Source organism: Cyrtonyx montezumae, unplaced genomic scaffold (genome assembly GCF_038088225.1).
Source record: "Cyrtonyx montezumae isolate F1298 unplaced genomic scaffold, pur_monq_1.0 scaffold_12, whole genome shotgun sequence".
NCBI lineage: Eukaryota > Metazoa > Chordata > Aves > Galliformes > Odontophoridae > Cyrtonyx > Cyrtonyx montezumae.
The window spans coordinates 22,152,158-22,174,690 of NW_027071848.1; the positions used below are offsets into that span (position 1 = coordinate 22,152,158).

The 22,533-nt window shown below is 42.4% G+C and overlaps 1 protein-coding gene across 1 annotated transcript in view; it reads left to right on the forward strand.

Annotated features, from left to right (window-relative positions):
• NHLRC3 (NHL repeat containing 3) overlaps positions 1-22,533 on the forward strand; it is a 181,247-nt gene that overhangs the window by 76,528 nt on the left and 82,186 nt on the right. The gene's annotated exons all lie outside the window — the stretch shown is intronic.

The following is a 22,533-nucleotide window of genomic DNA, read 5'->3' on the forward strand; positions in this document are numbered from 1 at the left end:
TGTGTCTTAGTCATATTCCGATCATATTTTGGAACAAGAACATGGAATTTGATCTCTCTCCAAACCATACATGACCCTCTTTCCATGCAAAGGAAGCTCTGCAGCTGCAAGGAGGAATGTGACCCAAGGGTATACCATGGAATATTATAGTGGGTAATACCCATGTAGCATTTTAAGTAGGTTACTTGTTATAGTTGCTTATTTAGGCATTGAAACTTCTTTACCAACTGCCTGAAAGGGGCACTGTGGTCTAATACCAAGCTCTTTGGTTGCACACTTCCCTATTCTACCACTTCAAGATTCCACTAAAATAAGCAGCTATAGGCAGGGTGTCTGGAAAATAGCTCTGAGCATCTTCCATAATGTCCCAAATGCAAGTCTTAATCTTCCAAAGTTTCAAATGCAGGTCTCACATTTTTAGGGAAAAAATGGTTTTTGGACATCATAACTTAGCTTGTGGGTGTTTGGGTTAGGAGCTAGAGCACACCTCAGGAAACAACAGGCCTGAGTTCAATTTCTGTTCAAGCAGATTCAAATCCACAAACTGTCCTGCAGCCCATGTGATTTATTTTTCCAGGTTTCAAACTTAGCATTGTGCCAGCACTCCCTAAATATCTCCTTGGAGATGAATAATTGTGCCAAGAAGTATTCAAGAGAGAAGGAGTGCAAAACTGGTGCTGAAGCTTGGGACTTGGTTGAAGAGTGAGATTCTCATTTCTGCTCTACATTCTTACAGATGTTCCTGGATTTTATTCTCATAACTCTCTATTACAAAACTAACATACATATCAAAGCAAGGGCTTCTGAGGACTATGACAGAAGACAAAGCTGCAGAAATAAGTAACAGCATTATTTAAGAAACTTCCAAACCTCAAGCTCACCAAACAGATGAGATCAAACTGAAAACACGGGCCATACCCAAGAGCTATGTTGTGGTGGAAAACTGTACATGTATCTGCTTCTGTCTTAAAGGTACGTGTGTGTACAGTAAATAAATCCTTGAACAAATCTTTTCCTGGTTTGTTTGCCACAGTGTCCCTCAGAAGAGCTAATCAAGAAATTAGAAATATTGCAGTGGGGGGAAACTGCTAAAATGCAGAAGACTGAAGAGGATTTGTAGTGTTGGATCATTGTTTATAAAATGGTTGTGATAGGGAGTTTGACAAGTTTTGGAACCAATCTTTGGTAATGCTATTTGGTCTGTACATCCAGAACTGCTTCATGCTAATCTTGCCATGCCAGCAATTCCCATTATACAGTGGTGTCTTCGAATAGGGCAACTAGACCATTCTGAGACAACCACCTCTACCCATGTTAGCTGTCAAGATAGCTAGCAGATGTGGTAATCATCCACACTTCTGTTCTCCCTAACAAACAGCATCAGCCATATTTGAAAAGCAGATAATCTGCACGTTTCCACAGATGAGTGTCCTTAGCAGGATTGGGGAACAATGGCAAACCAGTACAGGAAAGCACTCTGAAAGCACTGTAGCATTCCAGGTACTTTTGTGTCAGTCAGAATGTGTCCGTGATGTGCTTTCACCTGGGTTTGAACAAAACCTCTGGGATGCCAGAGCAGCCTACTGAAGTTCGAAAGGAAAAGCTGGAAAGACCAAAGAGGCATTAAATGATTCTTGTTGGCATTGCCAGCCATGGCAATGGATTGGATTTCCATTGTTAACAATGAGAATGATGAATCTGAAATAAATAGACTCACTGTATTTCAGTGATATCAGAGTGGAGTAAAAACAAGGTTTTGATAGCTTCCATTCTAGCCAAAGTTGCCATGAAGTTTTTCTCTGGCTTGTCTGGAGTTTTAGCTCTTTCAAAATATACTATGCTATAGCCATGGTGCATTTAGTTCATCACTGGTGACTGAAAATGTAGTCACTGAAATTGAAACACAACTCAGCAGCCCAAAAAGGAGCTCTTTAATGATTTCAAAACACCTTAATGTTATCTATATTCCCCTTATAAAAAAACTGACTTGTTCCTTTGAACACAGAAAAGAAACTTGGACTTACTGAGTTCTTTAGGGAGAGTATTTCCATCTAAATATGTCTACAGTCATCTGAAGAATTCTGAATATACACAAGGGAAGATTTTATTCTTTGATCATCTTAGAATTTGACTATGTTGACAGCAAGTTTTGTCTAATCTCATTTACATCAGCGCATAAATCAGTTTGTTTCAAGTAGAGTTGGCTTGGATTATCATCTGTATATGTGTGAAGAGAATTTGACCTTGCTCTTCAGGCTTTCAGTTGCTCTCAAGTAATCTTTCTGCATGTTATTCAAATTTACTTCTTTGATGCTGAGTCCCTAACTGACAGCCAAATCACCTCAATCCCTCCCAGGTAAGGAAGATCAAAATTCCATCCTCATATTTGATTTTTCCTTTATCCACAACCCACTACCAAAGCTGAGGTGTTGTCTATTTATTTATTTATTTATTTTGTGTCAGGTTCTTTAGACTTATACTTCATACTGGAGAAACAAAAGAGCTTATCTGGGGACCTCTCACTTTCTTGAGGGAGGCAACCCTGCTCACAGCAGTAGGGTTGGAAATGGATGATCTTTAAGGTCCCTTCCAACATAAGCCATTCTATGATTCCATGAGAAAAGGCATCTGACTTCAGAGCTCCCCACCTGCTGCTCAGAAGTGAAATAACTATGTCCTCAGGGAAAGTAAGCCATGGTTGTGCCCCTGCTACTTCAGGAGGATGTCAAACTGGATATCTTTCTGGACAATAATTGACCAATATCCTTCAGTGTAAAACCACGTTTCCCTCTGCACTGGTGCTATGGGCCCTTCATATCACCCTGAAATCGACCAGGACAAGAGCCACACCTGCCACAACAGGCAGTTCTTCACACAGAGTAGCCTGCTGTGGGGTCTTTCCTAACCTCTCTGTGGATATTTCTCACACAGGACAATCTGCATTGGATACAAGCAATATGCCACTGAATCTCTGGTTTAATTGCTGCTCTTCTGGAGAGGAGTTTCTCTAATTTTCCCTTCTTAACGATAATTTTTAATTACTTGTGTTCTTAAAAACAATCTATATTTGTCACCTTCTCCCCAGTTTACTTTGTTTTAGACCCAGAAGTTTGACACTTTCGGTGCAAGCTACTCCATACTCTTGCCACCTGTTGAGATTTCAGCCAAGTTTCTCTGTGATCTGGGGAGACATCAGGGTGCTGGAGACCACAGCAATGACTCTGAGATGCACCTTGCTCACATGTGCCATCATTCAGCCAGCTCCACACCTTGCATTCACTGGATGCAGAAACCTGGTAGCAGGGATGAGAACCAGACCAGCAAAATCTGCAGTCTGCTTTTGAGCATCTGTGTTGCCAAACACACCATGTGTTTGTGGCTGGGATGCCCTGATCTCCTCTGTTACAGATTTGCTAGTCATCTCAGAATGTTTTCTCTAAAGCTACAGCCAGAGTTTACAAAGAATCCTCAGAGATGTGTAATTGCAATCTCAAAGCTAAGGAGCTGGAGACTGGCTTGGACACACCCCATTCTTGAAGAAGAAGGCAGTAATAAGGGGAATCACATGTTGGGAAAGGAGATGGGATATCAACAGTAGTCAGTAAGCTGAGAGAGTGGAATGGTGATCAAACAGCTACCACCAGCTGCAGCCCTCAGTGACACTGGAGGAAGAGCAGCAGTCAGTGTCTCTCCCATACCCTGTCAACCACCAACAGTAGCCATAAGTGTTTTCTCTCCACCAGTAGGCTGCTGTTCTCCGAAGCTAACTGTGCTTTGCCTGCTCATAGAGGAGCTCTGGCTTAGGTGATGATGCTAAATTGGACCACGTTTTGCTCCTAATATATTTTTGATATACAGGAGAGCTGTAAAAATTCCTTCCCAAAACTATATGAATAAATTCATGGGACAAGTTAAAAAATATATGTGGCCTTTAATGGCAGGTTTATAAGCTTTGCTGTAAGACATTGGAACCTCATGGAGTAATGAACACTCTTGTGTAATCTTTCCCCTTTACCAAAACACAACTTAGTGCAGGAGCAAATGTGGCCTTATTTCATAAATCTGCCTGTTGAAAAGTACAGGTTTTTGAAAGGAAGAAGATAAAAAGTAAATGTTTCTGTCACTGAAAAGTTCTTGTTCTTTATGGACAAGCCTGAGCAATGAACTTTCAAAGCACCACACCCCAATCTGCACTATAAATCAGATGAGATCCCTCAAGTCAGTGAATCTGTCAAAGAAATATACCTCTGAGTCATAAGCTGCTGTTGCAGGGGCTGTGCACCAGAGAACACCCTGTTTTCTCTGCCCAGGAGCATCCAGGTCAAGTGTAGTTGCTCTCCCTCGGTAGTCAATGGACCAGGGTTCTTCCAGTGATCTAGAGAAAAAGTCCAATTAAGATGTTATAGGTCATGCTCTGACAAAGATCCTCCTACCCACTGACTGTAAGAAAAACTTATGGAGACATCTGAAACAAGCCAGTGAGTCCTAAAACATGCCCTTTCTCTTGACTGTCAAGGCTCCTAAGATTGGCCCCTAAGTTTGGTGGCTGAAGTTAGGTGGAATGAATAATACCTTTTTTTCACCTGGGTATTTCTACTTGAGGAACTCTTCTTATACTATTGACTTGGTACAGCAATAGGAAGCCAGCTCTACAGAAAGCCTGAGGAAAAAACTGGCTGCGAGGGAGGTAATTGATCACTGTTACACTTATTATTCATGTTACTGAAAGTAAATCTACCAAGAAATTCTTTTAAGGTCTTGGAAATAGCACCAAAAAAAAGCTCTTTTTTTTTTTTTTTTTTTTTTTTTTTTTAATTCTCCATATCAAGTACTGTCAGAAGCATGTGTAGTTACTGGCCTCATTGTGTGGTGTCATTCTGATTCAGAAAGATTCACGTGCTGACATTCTGCTTGCTCTCAGCAATCCCTGTCTCAGAGAAAAGGCAGAAAGAATGCTAATGCTTAATGCAGATGATAAAAAGCTATAAACTTTTAATATGCTTACAAATAGGAGACAATCAATTCTGTAAACATTCTTATCTGTTGCTAACTGTACTTCTTCTCTGTCTCTTCAGTCTGTATGTGGGCACAAATAGAGATGAACAAATGGAGATGACCAGTGAATCAATGATAAAACACAGAGAAGGTCAAAGCAGTAACATTTACTGCCATCATCTCTCAGAGAATATACGAGGCATTAAAATTCTGATACTGTACCATATTCTAGTCACAAAGATTGTAACGAGCACAAGTAATGGCATCAAATTAATCTAATCTAGTGACACTAGCAATAATGAGAGCAAGAAAAGGTACAAGCACAATCACTTATACTATGATCTTAAATAGATGTTTTTTAGTCCATCTCAGAAGGTGGAGGCTGTGACATCATATTCAGGAATGTACAACACATCCAATTTGATTAGTCATCAGTCGTTGCACAACAACAGCTACTGTTGCTTTCCACTATGACATATCTGATGTATTGCTATCCTAGGCTATGACATTTTCTCCCTCACGATGGTCATGAAATTTCTGTTGACAGGTAGTTAAGGCTGCCATAGATAATACAAGGGAAGCTACATGTAAATCTCAACTGTGAATCTGTAGTGACTCTAGGAAAACAGGGTAAACAATGCAGCTGACAGGGCTTATATCTGTCAGCTCTTCTTTAATGATATAATAATTTTATGTAGTACACAGTTGCAGCTCAAAAGCATACTGGGGCTACAGACTCATCAATCTACAGGCAACAAACCAAAGATGGGATAAATAATTCCAATTTTATAGAATCAAGAACACCCTAGGCAATTTTGTGCAGAGTGGACTGGCAGAAGTATGGAATTCCTCTTAGCAGACTACACTGGAGCTTCTAGAAAATGGGACAGTGCTCAGTCACATGAATGTGGTGCTGCGAATTTAATTGCTCTGCTCTGGCAGAAACAGCAATAATTGCAAAAGAAGGTAAGAATGTGTTGGAGATTTCATCTCCTTGCTACAACTGAACCAAGTAGCATTTTCATCAACAGCAAGTAATCAAAATGCAGGTTATTTCACTACAAAACCTGTTCTGACTTGGTTGGGATGTTATTGCATTTCTGGACAGATAAGTAAACCACCTGTACTCAACCAAGGGTTTGCAAATCTTATTTTTTCCTTCTTAAAAATCAGACCAAACAATTGCTTACAGCCCTAGGTGAGTCAGTTTTAAATTGCCATGTACTGAAGTCTAGCCCTTAGCTGGAAAAACTTGGAAGTCTCATTTGCCTTTCCATCTGCCATCCTGGTAGTAGGAACCACTGAACACAGAAGCTCCCTAGGACAGCAGGCTCTGAGATACAGCAAGCACCCATGGCCACATTGGTAACTTGGCCTATGGGCTTGTGCTGCTCATGAAAGATAGGTCCCCAAGGGCACCAGGGGCAAGAGCTGTTGTTATTATTGGAGAAAACAGCTCCTTCTTGCTGACCTCCTTGCCAGGATTTGCACCAAAGATGGCATGGCAATCCAAGCATCAACAGAAACGCATTGTGAGTTAATGCACATCTTTCCTCCAGTCCCCTCCTCTGTTAATTTTTTCTACTATGTATTTGGAGCAACTTAAGGCGCTGGCTTGTGGTGTTCAGGCCTCAAAGCACTGCAGATGCCAATAGCAGAAAGAGAAACGTTTCTATCTCAGTGCTTTATGCTACAGCAGCTCTGCTGGCATCTACTGGGTGCAATCATGCAATATAATCTACTTTGGTCACCCTGTATGCTAAGTAGGAAATCCCCTGTCCAAGCCTGGCCTGATCAAACTCTTTTTTTGCCTACAAAGTTTTCCTAATCTATCACTACCTGGAGTATGATATTAGAGTTGCTTTTACATGTAGTGCTGAGATTGTCTAGGATACTTAGTTTTGCACTAACATGCTTGCATTTTCTATTCATACTGTATCTGTTATATCAAACCATATATTTCTCCAATCTGAACCTCTGCTATGTTTATAGTCATCATTCTGCTTTGAGATCTTTAAGGTCTCTTCCAACCCATACAATTCTATGATCATGGAAACAAGCACATTCTATAAATGTAATGATCCTAAATCAGTATCTTTTGTTAGGTTAGGAAGACATCCTGCCATGCAGGAGCTCTTGAGTTTTGACCCTGCTTTCGCTAGTGGCATCTACTCCTACTTGACAAGTTATTTAATATCCTTGCTTTGTACATATTAAGGAATCTAAGGCCACGAGTTAACAGATATCCAGCCAGTAGGGACCAAATCTGTGACCTTTGTCTTTAATCCATGAGCTCCTATTATTTGAGAAATTCAAGTAAGCCATTCACAGATGAAGCAAATTTATCTTTCTCTATCTAAAGAAATACTAGGAGTAGTTGTGAATCAAGGGAAAGTGTTGCTTTTTATATCCTTTCAAAATCCAATGGGGAACTTATCGGGCTGTTGTCTACAAATCATTTTGGAAGTGCTATATATAATACCAGCCTTATAAAAGTCCACGTTTAACTTCATTTGTGGTGTCTGAGAAACTACACTACATTTTCTGAAATGGGAATGCTGGACTATCTTAGTGCTATAGGCTGACACTGATGATTTCATGTCCACCAGTAAAAAGCTGGGACTAAAGCACTAAACATTACCTTCAGTAACAACTCACTGTGTCGATTCATGATGACAATGGTATCATTATTCTTCCTCCCTGGGAGTCAGTGAAAAACTACTTACTGAAGGAGCTGGAGCTGCTAGAGGCCCCTTCTGACACCAGCCGCTGCCAGCTTCCTGTGTTCAGGATGGACATGGTGTTTCAGATGGTGAACCTTGTCTGCAAACACAGTTGCAGGCACAGGCAACAACTGTTTTCATGCTCACTTTTGGCAAGAAGAGTGATTTCAGCCACCCTAGTTTACCCTTGTATTCCACAGGAGAAACGGATCATGAGCTTCTCCTGCAAGCTTTTCTGTTGCCTCTAGCACAGACAAGTCCCCAGCATACTGCAAGTACGTAGAAATGCAGGAGGCTTTGCTGTCTGCTGATATTGCTTGTATAGTTTTTATCTGACCCATGGCAGGAGTGTGAGCTCCCTTGTAGTATCAGAATTGAATCCTGATGAAATAAAGCTGGGATCCTTCACAGGACTTTTATGCGTCGCTGTTCTTGTGTTGGATTCCTAATCAGAGCTGGTTCTGATCTTGATGCAAGTTAGGTGCTAAACCACTGGTTCCCAGACTTCTCAGATAGTCTCAGCCTGGGGAAATTTGTGAGTTTAAAATCTATTAGTGTGTGCTATCATTTCACAGCCCAGCTGGTAACTCCTCTGAAGATTCAGGTGATAGGACAACACTGAGCCCACACTTCTGAAGTTGAGGCTACAGCTGATCTGTGGTGTTACGGACAGATACTGATGATGGATGCTCAAATTCTTCCCTTAATTAGCAGGCATGGAGTCACAGACGTTGTTAGGACGTTGTTAGGTTGGAGATTGTCTTGGCCAGAGTGACCATGAAATGGTGGAGTTTGCTATTCTGGGTGCCGTCAAGAGGGTGACTAGCAAAACTATTACCTTGGACTTCCGGAGGGCAGACTTTGACCTGTTCAGGACACTTGTTGCAAGGGTCCCTTGGGACTTGCTCCTGAAGGGTAAAGGGGTCCAGGAAGCCTGGATGCTCTTCAAGATGGAAATCTTAAAGGCACAGGAGCAGGCAGTCCCGGAGTCCTGTAAGTCAAGCCAGAGGAGCAAAAGACCAGTGTGGATGAACCGGGATCTTTTGTTGAGACTCCGAGAGAAAAGGAGAGTCTATGTCCTCTGGAAGATGGGTCAGGCTACTTGGGGTGACTACAGAGAACTGGCCAAGATCTGCAGGCAGAAAATTAGAAATGCTAAAGGCCAGCTTGAAATTAGGCTGGCTACTGCTGTAAAGGAGAACAGGAAACCCTTTTACAAATATATTAACAGCAGGAGAAAAACTAAGGAAAATTTCCCTCCTTTACTCAACGAGGCAGGCAATATAACCACAGATGATAAGGAAAAGGCTGAGGTTCTCAATGCCTTCTTCACATCTGTCTTTAATAGACAGGACAGTTATCCAAATGGTACTTGCCCTGACCTGGAAGTCCGGGACGGGGTGCATAATGCACCCCCTGTGATTCAAGCAGAGACGGTCAGAGATCTACTCCTCCATCTGAACTGCCACAAGTCCATGGGGCCAGATGGGATCCACCCAAGGGTGCTGAGGGAGCTAGCAGAGGTGATTGCCGAGCCACTTTCTGCCATCTATCAGCATTCCTGGTTATCTGGAGAGGTCCCACAAGATTGGAGGCTTGCCGATGTGACTCCCATCTTCAAGAAAGGCCGTAAGGAAGACCCGGGGAACTACAGGCCTGTCAGCCTGACCTCGGTATCAGGGAAAGTTATGGAACAGATGATATTGAGGGAGATCACACGACACGTGCATGGCAATAAAGGGATCAGACCCAGCCAGCACGGGTTCACCAGGGGCAGGTCGTGCTTGTCCAACCTCATCTCCTTCTATGACTGGGTGACCAGACAGGTAGATGAGGGAAAGGCTGTTGATGTAGTCTACCTGGACTTCAGCAAGGCCTTTGACACGGTCTCCCACAGTATTCTCCTAAGGAAACTGGCAGCCCGTGGTGTGGACAGGTTCACTCTTCTCTGGGTGGAGAACTGGCTGGAGGGCCGTGCCCAGAGGGTAGTGGTTAATGGAGTTAAGTCCAGCTGGCGTCCTGTAACGAGTGGTGTCCCCCAAGGGTCAGTTTTGGGGCCCATCTTGTTTAATATCTTTATTGATGACCTAGATGAGGGAATTGAGTGTACCCTCAGTAAGTTTGCAGATGACACAAAGTTGGGAGGATGTGTCAAACTGCCTGAGGGTAGGGAGGCCCTTCAGAGGGATTTGGATAGGCTGAACAGCTGGGCTGAGCAAAATGGGATGAGGTTCAATAAGACCAAGTGCCGGGTCCTGCACTTTGGCCACAATAACCCCATGCAATGCTATAGGCTTGGGGCAGAATGGCTTGAAGAATGTAGAGAGGAAAAGGACCTGGGGGTGTTGGTTGATGCTCGGCTCAACATGAGCCGGCAGTGTGCACAGGTGGCCAAGAAGGCCAACAGCATCCTGGCCTGTATTAGAAATAGTGTAGCCAGCAGGAGCAGGGAGGTGATCATCCCCCTGTACTCAGCTCTGGTGCGGCCCCACCTCGAGTACTGTGTTCAGTTTTGGGCCCCTCACTACAAGAAGGACATTGAGGCCCTGGAGCATGTTCAGAGAAGGGCAACAAAACTGGTGAGGGGCCTGGAGCACAAGTCTTATGAGGAGCGGCTGAGGGAGCTGGGATTGTTTAGTCTGGAGAAGAGGAGGCTCAGAGGAGACCTTATAGCACTCTACCACTTCCTGAAGGGGGGTTGTGGTGAGGAGGGGGTGGGCCTCTTCTCCCTGATAAATAATGACAGGACGAGAGGGAATGGCCACAAGTTGCGCCAGGGAAGATTTAGATTAGACCTCAGGAAGCATTTCTTTTCTGAAAGAGTGGTCAGGCACTGGAATGGCCTGCCTAGGGAGGTGGTTGAGGCACCATCCCTAGCGCTGTTCAAGAAGCGTTTAGATGAGGTGCTAAAGGACTTAATTTAGTAGTTGGGTAGAGATAGTGATAGGAGGATGGTTGGACTAGATGATCTTATAGGTCCTTTCCAACCTTATGAACTTATGAACTTATGAACTTATGACGGTTCCAGGCCGTAGGCCTTCATCGAATCTCTGCAGCAACTTTGATAGAGCTTTCTGAAGACACACTCAAGACTGATCTCTGTTAAAAAAATGCTAAAGTAATACGGTTATTCAGGTATTACCAGGATATGGATAACAATGGGAATGATAGTAAACTTCCAAAGGTGAGTAGCTGCCTGAGGTAAGGCTATGGAGTTTAATGGGCACAGCCACAATGTAGCTAATGTGATGATGTTCCAGGGTAGGTACTAAAAGCCTTGTTCCCTTGAGTTGCTTTGCACAACCCTGAAGGCATAAAGGGAGCAGACAGCTACTGAGTAGTATTTTCTTTGGAGCAATAAATTCTCCATATAGAGGAGATAGAGGTTGCTGTGAGGAAAGGTCATTTAACCTCATGATACAGAAATTAGAAAAATGCTAGCAGTGTCAAGGCTCACAGAGATCCTTCCTCCAATTTATGACAACTCCGAAGATGCTCTAGTTTAGGTAAAGGTTCTCCATAACTAGCTAGCCATGGAATTTGAAGGTCACTGGCCTGCTGTAGTTTTCCCCTTGTCTACAAAGGGCACCTGGATAATTTATGCCTTTAATTTGACTGCATCAGCCCTGTTGTTATTATTATTATTTGTCTAGTCCTAGATTGATTAGAGCTGGCAAATATCTGATCAAAACTTCCGAGGCAATGAGAACAGCATGTAAAATTTTAAGACTGCACACCACTCTGCCTTCCACCTTTCGGTGGTTCTATTACATACATTTATTGAAATTCAATTTGTAGTTAGGAAAAGAGAGGACTTTTTGAGGCAGTTTATGGCTGTAGGTAATAGAAAAGGCATAAACATGCAACTGCTGAAGTTTCTGGTCAGTGAGACTCTAAGCAGTTGTTACTGGGAGTGTTTCACCAACCATGGGAAATCTCAAACAAATGCCATTAACCTTTTTTTTCGTGGAGACTCTGAGCCACTGATAAAGAGAGAAAAGTTAAATCCCCATATACTTCTTTGTGCTTGTTGTCTTTCACAAGTTTTCCCATTTGCCACCAGAAACGCTTGGGAAAGTCACAGAAACACATCTTAGAGGGCACCATTTGATACAGATGGAAGATTTTGGAGATATTTTTGGAGAATTTTTACTTGTGGTGAAAAGTTTCTCAACAGATATTTGCCTGCAAATAGCCCAGGGCTGTAAGAAATAGAATTTCCCTGCTGTAAAAGAGTTGTTTCTGAACTGAGGACAATGGTGCAGATTCCATATGCAACTGTAGTTTTTTGCTGCTAACAAGAAACACGATATTGCTTCCCAGGTTGCTGGCAGTGGTTCTCCTCTACCCAAAGTAACACAGAAAAGGTTCATTCTTCTTTAAACTGATGAGACCTTCTGCTGCTTTTCTTCCTCATCACATGGGATGATGGCCCCCAACATGCACTAGGCACGGAGGTGCAAGGCCACCACTGACCTGGAGCTGCAGAAAAGAGAGTCCTCAGTCTAACATGGTGGTCAGGATAAGGTGAGGCAGGATGCAAGTACATGACCAAGGAAGCAGGAGTCTGTGCCTAACAGAGGGCAACCTTGAACTTATTTTGGCCTTAAAGATGTCCCTCTTCTGCCTACAGGGGGGAATCTTCTGATTTGTTGGATATTTGAGAAATGTACCCATGTCTACTTGTTGCATCTCATCCCTAGTTAGCTTGTCAGATCTTTAAGATGAGGCTAATCTCTCTGAAATATTGTACTTAGTGAGACAGAAGCTTGAGAACCTCTTGGCTCTCCTGTAATGAGTGTAATATATAATAATAACAAGGTGTCATTTTAAAAATGAGCCTGGTACTGTGTAGAGTAGCTGAGAATAATGTTAGTTTTTAATAGGGATGCTATTTTTTTGCTCAAAGATATATACATTTTGTCAGAAATAACAGTTATGAAACATTCGGATTTCTGATTTTCCCTCTTCATTTTTCTTACTATTTCTTTTCTTTTTTCCTACGTTTTCACCCTGATAAAAAATAAACATAAAATTAAAAAAAAAAAAAAAAAGAAATACAATTCAAATTCGGAGATAGATTTGGGGCTTAGATCTCATTAAAAAAAAAAAAAAAAGGAAAATACTAAAATTCCATTTTTTCCCCTAAACATTAGCAGCTCTTCTCCCACTCTATTTCTCTGCAATTTCTTCTCACTCTTACATTCACATGTACACTCACTGACATTATTGAGCAGTGCCTTTTTATGCACAGCAGATAGAGGAGCAGAGCCCTGATTGTACGTCCCCGTGTGTTCTCCAGGCTCTCGTCCTGCCTCTGAGAAGCTCACAGCTACACAAAAGCCTATGGGAATATAAACACACTTTTTCACTTCTTTGGTATCTCCTCCAGAAAAAGGAAAAACAATCCTCGCTCTCTGCTTTGTCAGAGGTAACAAAGGAGCTATTGTCTTCATCTCTTGCTTGGCGAGTTTCAGAAGGTGGGAAAGATAGGGAAAACCCCCACCTACAAAAATAAGAGTATAAATATTTTTGTATATTCCAATTTATTACAGTGAGACTGCACCATGGAGGCCCTCTGTGCTGCTTGGGGCCCTTTTGTGCTGGGTCGCTGCACAAAAGCACTCTGATTCACAGAGCTTCTTTCTTCTGAGGCATTTCTAACACTGATTGGATGCTGATGAAAAGTACTGGCTTGGCAGCCAGTTTATACTCAGAAAGCACAGGTTCCCTTTCCTTCTCTCCTGCTGGCCATCAGCTGCAGATGTGAGGGCTCATCACAGGTCTCCATGTCATGGGTGAGGCCACAGCTGCAGGTTCACAAGCCATACAGTTGCTCCTCACATCTCTGTCACCTTAGAGTGTGTAGAGACTTTGCAGGAAAGCTGAAGTAATTCTTTCCCACAGCCCTGTTTGGGATTCACACTGGTAGCTCTCTCACTGCAGCAGGACCTAGTGTGATGTGGAGCACAGAGCAGTGGTGGCATTATCATGTAGAGGGACAGCTTAAAACTTCAGTGAAACTTACATTCATGAGAAACAAAGAACCATGCAGGGGAACTGAGACATGACATTCTCTTTCTGCAGAGAAGGCTCCAGGGAGACCTCATTGTGGCCTTCCAGTACTCAAAGGGAGTGTGTAAACAGGAGGGGGAGCATCTTTTTACATGATCTCATAGTGATAGGGGAGGAGGGAATTGTTTTAAACTAAAAGAGGGGAGATTTAGCTCAGATGTTCAGAAGAAATTATTTACTCAGAAGGTGGTGAGGCCATGGCACAGCTGCCCAGAGAAACTGTGGGTGCCCCATCCCTGGAAGCATTCAAGGCCAGGTTGGATGGAGGTGGCACTGCCCATGGCACAGGGTTGGAACATGGTGGACTTTAAGGTCTCTTCCAACCTAGGCCACTCTATGACTATATGATTGCATGACATATTTTTTCTCTACCCTTTCTTACTCTTAATCATGCAGTGCCCAAAGCATCTCTTGTTTATATTCCTCTGCTTTGGGTATCCCAAACTAGCTTTTGGTTACACTAAGTGGTTTTTAAGTGGAAAACGGGAGCTCAAATCCAGTATCTGCTCATTAATTTCAAAGAAATGCAAGGTATTTTCTAACATATGGTGTAATTTTTTAGTGGTGCACTGTTAGGAAATGAAAGTGTTAAACAAATTAGAAGGTCCAGTGAATCTTTTCCAAGAAGTGTGCTGCTGGGAATTTGGACCTGGTCCATTGCATTTCTTTGAAGCTCATACTGCTTTTATATTTTGTTTTCTCTAATAGCCTGGCCAACAAAATGCACATTCCTCTCAGAGCCTCTCATCAGCTCTGCCTTTCACTTGATTTCTATTTGATTTTTGGACTATTCCTAATTGATTTCCACTAATAAGGTGCAAACATGGGGTTGTTTTTTTTATTTTGCTTTTTGGTTTTGGTTTTGTTTTTCCTGTTGTAAAAAGGAACAAGTAATATGAAACATAAAGTTTACTTGGATGTTATCCAAACAGTTAGCTCCCTTTAGTTTATCTTCAGATGAGCTTCCTTCTATGTCTGCATGTCCTCAATTAAAACTTTGACTGCAGAGTGACCTTGTTAGTCTTTCATGATAAAGAGTACCACACTGACTTTGATAACACTCTGGAGTAATATAGTGAACGGAAATGATGCTACATTTTGATTTCTGACCACATTTTCTCATTCCTGTAAATGCATGTATTTATTTGAAACTTAGTCCTTGCTTATTTCCTGCTATTTGCATAGCCACAAAAACTTATTCTATTTTACTTGTTACCATATCATCTTTCATTTTTCACAGACTAGAGGGGAAACCAATATGATCAAAAGCATTGTTTCTCAACAGAACTCAATTAGAGCAAAGCTTGAAGCATGATGCTATAAATAAATGATGGCAAACATGGTGAACCATTACTTACTATAGATTTTTAAGTCCACTGTAAAGCTTCAAGATCACTGAAAAGCTTTAAAAATTATTTTAGACATAAACACTTGTGCCCTGGAACCTTGTATTAGCCCCAACAACATATATATTCACTTCAGTATTCTTCTTGCTTTCCTCAGGGCCTGCTAGAGAAGGTTGACTTAGAGAAAAGTATGTTTAGATAAAATCTAAGCAGAAATATTTGCTTACCAACTCATGGTGACATTAAGGTGAGAAAGACTGTGCCAAGAGCCTTCAGTAACCTTGGGCATACTGTTTGTTTCCTTGGGGCTGCCCTGAATAACACACATGGCGTGCACACCAGTGTGCGTGCACTGCCGCCCATCATGGCGGTAATAGAGCCAGCCCTGCTGGGTCTGCAGGATGCTCTCAGCAGGCTCTGGGATGCAGCCATTCCTTCTTTCCAGCAGCACCTGCTGCTTCCCTCCTGACTGTCAAAACAATTATTCTCTACTTCGTTTTCTTTTGTTTTTCTGTTTTTTGTTTGTTTTTTTAATCTGCTGATAACTGCATTTTTGCTTCCATCGCCTTTGTGAGGTGTCATTTCACTGTGACCTTGCAGCAAGGCAATGCATGCTCTCCCCCAGTGTGAGAAAAAGAAGAGAAAGAAAACGGGATTTGTGGATAGTGGTCTTCCCCACTTGCTGTAGGGAATCATTTCCCCATGGGTCATTAATGTTCACTGTAGCATAACTCAGTAACAGTGTGGAAGAAGAGCCACGTGTTTGTGGGCTGTGTGAGGTGAAGCCATAAGCCATGTCTGAACCTCTGAGTCATTTCTGCCTCTCCACGCATCTGAGTGTCAGACAGATACATGTTGTGCTTTGGAGATTCACAGAGGCCAGGTTCATGAACGAATGGTGCGTGGACTGAGTAAATAATGTTATCATTTTAGAAATTGATCTTGTCTTTAGCACCTTGTTGCAAAATGCAACTCCACAAAATTCATGCTCGAGTGCTACCATCATTTGTCTGTAGAGCACTACCTGAAAGAAACAGAACTCATAGGGAACAAAGAAACAACATTGCTCTTGCAAAGAAATAAAGGTTTAATTTAAGATAGAAAACAAAACAGACACTATATTTGACTCACTGTGTTTTTAGGGGATCAGTTTCTGATCTACAAAATGTACATGTTGGATATATGGAAAAAATACAGAAGTTTTCAACAGCTTGGAGCCCAGCAACGTAACCAGTGTTGAGTCATTTGCACTGTGCCATTAGCCAGGCTGATAGCCTCCATGCATGGACTCATGGGCACAAATCCTTCCACAGCTGACTACATAAATAGCAGATCTAATTATTTGCCACTGTAAGCAAAACTATTCTTCTGCTTAATGGATAGGTGTGAACATCCAATAAAATCAGGGGAATAATGAGATTTCTTTGCCTACAAGAGCAGTTAAGAGATTTCTGCTTTGTGGTTGCCAAAAGATAGCAAATGCTGGGAAAACAACAACAACAAAAAGCAACAGCTGAATACATGGGAGAAGAACATACTGGGGTGACTCCATGCAAAGTCACCACTTTCAGACCAGAAAGCCTCACTTCCACAGTCCTCAGCAGGCATCCTGAAGAACTACATTGTTCTGTTTCTTCCTTGTCCATTGCCATCAGCAGCTGATGGAGAACAGATACTGGTCCAGATGAAACCACTGCCTGACAGCGGGCTGTTCTTATCTAGCCATGAGGCATTTGGGGACCCATGGAACATCTGACACACCTAGGGGATAGGAATAACAGTGGGAGAGAAGGGTTGACGCGGGCAGCTGCAATAGGAAAGAGGCTCCAATATGTTGTCAGAAAGCCAAGCTCAAGGGCAGTAGCAGGACACCAAAGAAATCTCCTATTTTTGGCCCAAGTTTTATACAATAACAGCACTAAAGTCAAAAAGAGATCTAATTTTAGATCAGTGAGGGCAATACTGAATACAACTACATAAAAATTCCTTTTACCAAGCAACTTCTTTGTTAAATATTCTTATGCTGGGTATGGAATTCAGCAGCTACATCCATCCCAGATCTGTTAAATAACTAGAAATTATTCATTTGTGATAACTAATGAAGAAAACAAGATAATTAATTACAGTATTTTCTTGCAACAAGAAAGCTGTAGAGCAAAACGTTCCAAACAAAATATCCATACAGTGTTGCAAACTAGGTGTCAGGAACAGTGTCAGTAACTTATATGTGTGCTTCATTCACATTCGTAACCATGAATAAAAGGGAGAAATTGAATGAGAATCTTTGTCTGTATAATTCTTCTTAATGAGTATGTTCTGGAGTCCCAGAATAATGATGTAAGTTTATGAAAGAGATCTGTCTTCCCCTAATAAGAAATAAGGAAATGAATCTGTAATATTTGTTGATTGAATATAGCCTTTCCCTGTGAATTAAAGGTCTTTGCAAACTTAGAGAAGTAGAAAGGTGAATTACGTAGCAGTTTACATGCTATCAGAAAAATGAGGGCTAGGGGAAGGAGTTTCCTAGGGGAAGTGAGGGGAAAATAAACAAGGTGAAAAATAACAGTGATAACAGTGGTAGTAAGAATGTGTCGTGCAAGAATTATGAAAGTAACAGGACTAATTACCTTCTAAAAGTAAACAAGAAGTACTTTGCTGGGCTGGAGCAAAGTGCTCTGAACTGGTATAATCTAGCCCATGGTCAACAGAGATGGGAGAATTCAAGCCAATGAAACTCCTCCTAAACTGTTTGTACAGAGAGGAGAACAAGTATGCTTGGAAGCTGAAAGCTAAATTGTTAGATCTCAGTGATACTTTCTACTCCAGTTCATACAGCAGTAAGAAACTGCCACGGCTCTTCAGCCACTGCTGAACTGCAGACATGCAATTGCACTGACTTCACTCTTTGCTATCAGCATCTCTGTTTTCCCACCTACAGATCCTTACACGAAGTGCACTGCAGCACATTCCTGTGCTGCCTCTGGGCTTATAAGAGACTGTAAATGGCAAACTTCCGCTATCTCCTTCAGATATGTGCTATGGTGTTTCAGGGACAGAGAGTTAATGTTAGGGACAGAATGTTAATCTATTGAGTTAGCTTCTAGGATGCATTGTTTACTTGTTCTCAACCCTTTGTCTCCTCATGCACTTGGCTGCGAGTTCTCCAGGAGAGGGCTGCTACAGAGGGCTGCTACAGAACAATGCCCAGCAATGACTAGAGCTCCTTGATGCTTTTGCAGATGATTGGGTGCCTTGTTCAGCTTGGGCCTGTGACTGTACCAGGCAAATCAGTGCAGAATTGTGGTCAGTCTGTTCTCGGGCTTTAAAGTAAGGAAATATCTAAATGCCTTGTTAAGAATTCAGCAGATAGGATAGCAGAGGTGTATGTACAACTTAGGGAAAGGAGAAAGTTTCTCCCATCCTTCCCTTAGACATACAATCCTCTCACAGATAGATGTCCTAGATACACATCTGGAGTTGCTATTTCTATGATCTGCTAGCAGCAAAATCAACAGATTAATTGTGGAGTAGCTTTGCTGTGGCCTTAATACTCATGGGACTGTGGGCACACCTGAGAGTGCCTTGTCTGCAGTGGGATCTGGGATGCCCAGCTTACACACCATCACCGCCTGTGCTCACCCAACTACAGCCACACAATAATGACACATCCACCCCTACAACACCTTGGCTTGCTGGACCAGTCCAATGCAACTTTCACTGAAACAATTTTCACAGGTGCTGGAAGTAAAGCTTTTTCATCTAGAGAGATGAATGAAGTAGAGAATTTCAATACCAGAATGAATTTTTCAAATCCTCTTCTGCATAGGCTATGGGCTTAATTATCTCTTCTGAAGTCAGTGGAGTTTTGCCATTTTCTTTACTGGGACCAGAACATCCCACAGTGCATTCCCTTTGCAGCCAATACTTTAAAGGAGCCTGGGAACATAATATGAGAAAGTGAAAAGGAAAAAAGAGCATTTTCAAACTCTGTTCGTATGGCTCTGGAGAAGTCACCTCTCTTCCACTACCTGGCATTCTCTATGTGTTGTTTTTAATTTTTTTGTGACTCCAGAACATAACATTTCAGTGGGAATTAAGTGAAAATAGAACAAAAGGAAATAATTACCAAGCACAAGGGCATACTTAGACGTATATTCTCTTGACATTTTCTGCTACAGCAATAAAAGACTAATTGCAGCCTAACTCAGACAAACTGAGTCAACTTTCAGATATTCGATAAATATGGATACCACTGCACCACTACAAGAGAAAAGAACCAAGGCTGGGTGTTTGACTAATGAGCAATACCCAGTCTCTCATCCCCTAGTTTCTGCTTCTCCATCATTGCTGGTTTATTGCTTCTTACAGATGATGTGACTGCTGTCAGCAGCTCATGTGCCTAGTGGCCATCAGACAAAGGATGTTAGGGAGGGTCCTTGGGAAGGCCTCTCTGAAGGTCAGTGTGCTATTTGCATTTTCACTTCAGTGCTGTGATGGCTCTAAACCTCACAGCTGGTTTCAATCTCTGGCACTGAGCCTGGCTAAAGAGACAACTCCTAGCTCAGTCTCTCCTTCCATGCAACGCACTGTCCCTTGCTTGAGGCAGTGCTTGTCAAGCTACTGTTCCACCCCTGAACAGATTAAAGCTACTGCTGACAGGTATCATTTGTATAACTTAGAAATCTGCATCATAATTCAGACAAAAGTTTTGGAGCACATTTTTTGAGGAAGGCTGGGAGAAAAAAAAAGGGGTTTTCTTTATTGCTGACCTCCTGGCTTAGAATTGCTTCCAGAAGGGCAGGGTGTTCTTTAGATTGCTTTGTAGGAGCAGCAATATATTTTGTTAAGGTCTGAGCTGGCTCCCTGCAGCTTTGGACCATTACTGAGTTCGAGCCAATAAGGAATGTGCCCTCCTTTCTTTGCCTGCAAGTCAAATCCTGATGTTGCTCAGTAGGGCATCCAAGTAATCCCTGATTAAATTAGATTTCTCTGAGCAGAACATTCAGGACATAGCTGATGACACAAGCCCATGGAGTGAGCAGTCAAATATTGTAAAATATAAGCAGCAAACAAAGGACTGTCACAAAGACTTCAGAGGTAAAAGGTTCTGTTAACAGTTTTCACTAATAAATGCTCCATTAATAACTAGGGGAAATGGATATCAGGAGAAAACCAGTGCAATTTCATAGAATCATAGAATTGTTTGAGTTCAAAGGGACCCTTAAAGGTCATCTGGTCCATCTCCCCTGCAATGAACAGGGACACCTACATCTCCATCAGGTTCTCAGAGCCCTGTCCAGCCTGACCATGAGTGCCTCCAGGGATGGAACATCCACGGCTTCTCTGAGCAGTCTGTGCCAGTGTCTCATCATCCTCTGAGTAAAAAAATCTTTGTATGAGAAGTGCACTCAATGAACCCCTCTTTCCCACCAGCCTCCTGTGTGCCATGGGGATGGCTGACAGCAGCACCCAGCCAGCTTGCTGCAGCTTGCTGTGCTCATAGGCAGCAGTCGCTTGTGTTTATGTTCCACATTCTTCCATTGCTCAGTATCCAAATATTTCACAATGTAGATCCAGTTTCAAAAGTTCATTTAAAAGAGAATTCTTGTTCCAAGCTGAGTTTCCTGTTTCAGCCTGAATCCCAAAGCGGGTCATACACAGCAGTTGGCTCATGACTCTCTGGAGATACTGCACTGTGATTTTATAAGCAACATATAGTTGGAAATGATTGAATATGTTTCTGATTCAAATAAATTAAATCTAGCTGGTGCAATTCACTCCAACAAGAATACTCATTGCTCACGGTTTCCAGAGCACGTTGTGCAATTCTTTCTGGAGAAACCCAAGGACAAATCTGTCTCTGCACAAATGGAACTTCCCTGCACGTCTGTTGGAGTGATGCCAACCAGAGACACACGTTTGATCCTGGAGTCTGATTCCCTGTAGATGAGAATGTGAACTCTGAGTAGAATAACAGAAAGCAGCCTTCAGTTTCAGCAGCCTCCGCACTGCCTGCCTTACCTCCCACTGCACGCTTGGAGCCTCTGGTGCAGTAAAAATATAGCACTTAGTGCTGACTGAACTTCTGCCTGGCTTGTCTTGTTTGCAAGAGTCAGGTGAGTATGACATAGCTAGTGATAGGACAGGGGAAGCATGGGGGAGCTGGGATTGTTCAGTCTGGAGAAGAGGAGGCTGAAGGGTGACCTCATCACTCTCTACAACTGCCTGAAGGGAGGTTGTAGCAAAGTGGGAGTCAGTGTTCCTCTCAGTTAACTAGTGATAGGAGAGGAGGGAATGGCCTCAAGTTGCACCAGGGGAGATTCAGGTTGGATGTTAGGAAATACTTCTTCTCTGAGGGAGTGGTCACGTGCTAGAACAGTCTGCCCAGAAAGGTGGTAGAGTCACTGTCTCTAGTGGTGTTAAAGAAACATTTAGATGTTGTACTGAGGGACATGGTTTAGTGGTAAATAATGATGATAGGTAGATGGTTGGACTGGATGATCTTAGAGGTCTTTTCCAATCTTGGTGATCCTATGATTCTCATGAGAAGGCAGAGTGTATCCCTGCTTGGCCTCCAATATGAAAATCCTTGTGTGAGGCAGTGGGTTATGCATGGACCAGCATTATCTATGTGTTTTGTCAGATCCAGTTTTCAGCATGGCATTGAGCTTCAAGTTATGGAGATGCTCAAGTCCACAGGGAAGGTCTCAAAGGCTCAGTAAGATATATTTTCTTTCTAGACCAGAGGATGAGTATATCACAGTTGAAAGGGCTGTAGTCAAAAGCCTCATATGAGACATGAGCTCATTAAAGATTAATTCACATTTCCTTCTGTCTAGTACTACCTCATTGCCAGCGGTGACTTAGTGTGGGTGTGTGTGATGCATTTTGAAAGAACATGGTCACTCTTTGCTTCTGCAGGATTCTTCTGTTTGCTTGAAGTGGAACAGAATGGAGATTTTTTTCATCATTACTTGGTTAGACAAAAAATAGAATTGTTGTGTTATAGGCCTGGTTCTCCAGTCGTGCACAGTATCCCCTTTGTCCACCCTTCTCTGGCCATATGATTTCAAGAGAGCAACATGTTCTCCCCATCAGTGTGTCTCCTTGCTTACCAGTCTGAACATTTTTCCAGAGTGAGAAATCCCCTTAGTCAGTGATCAGTCCTACTTACAAGCCTCCTACATCCATGGTGAATGTACCAGCAAGAAGACACGGATGGCACCACAGTGCCATGTCAATGAGGTGCTTTGGGCCAAGACTAGAGGCAGATGCTTCTCCATCCACTTATTTGCTTTTATTTTAATTTCCTGCTATTAGTTTTCTTCATCCTCAAAAAAATTCTGCCTCAAAAGAGGTGTTTGATTCCTTATATAGTCAATGGAGAGATGCAC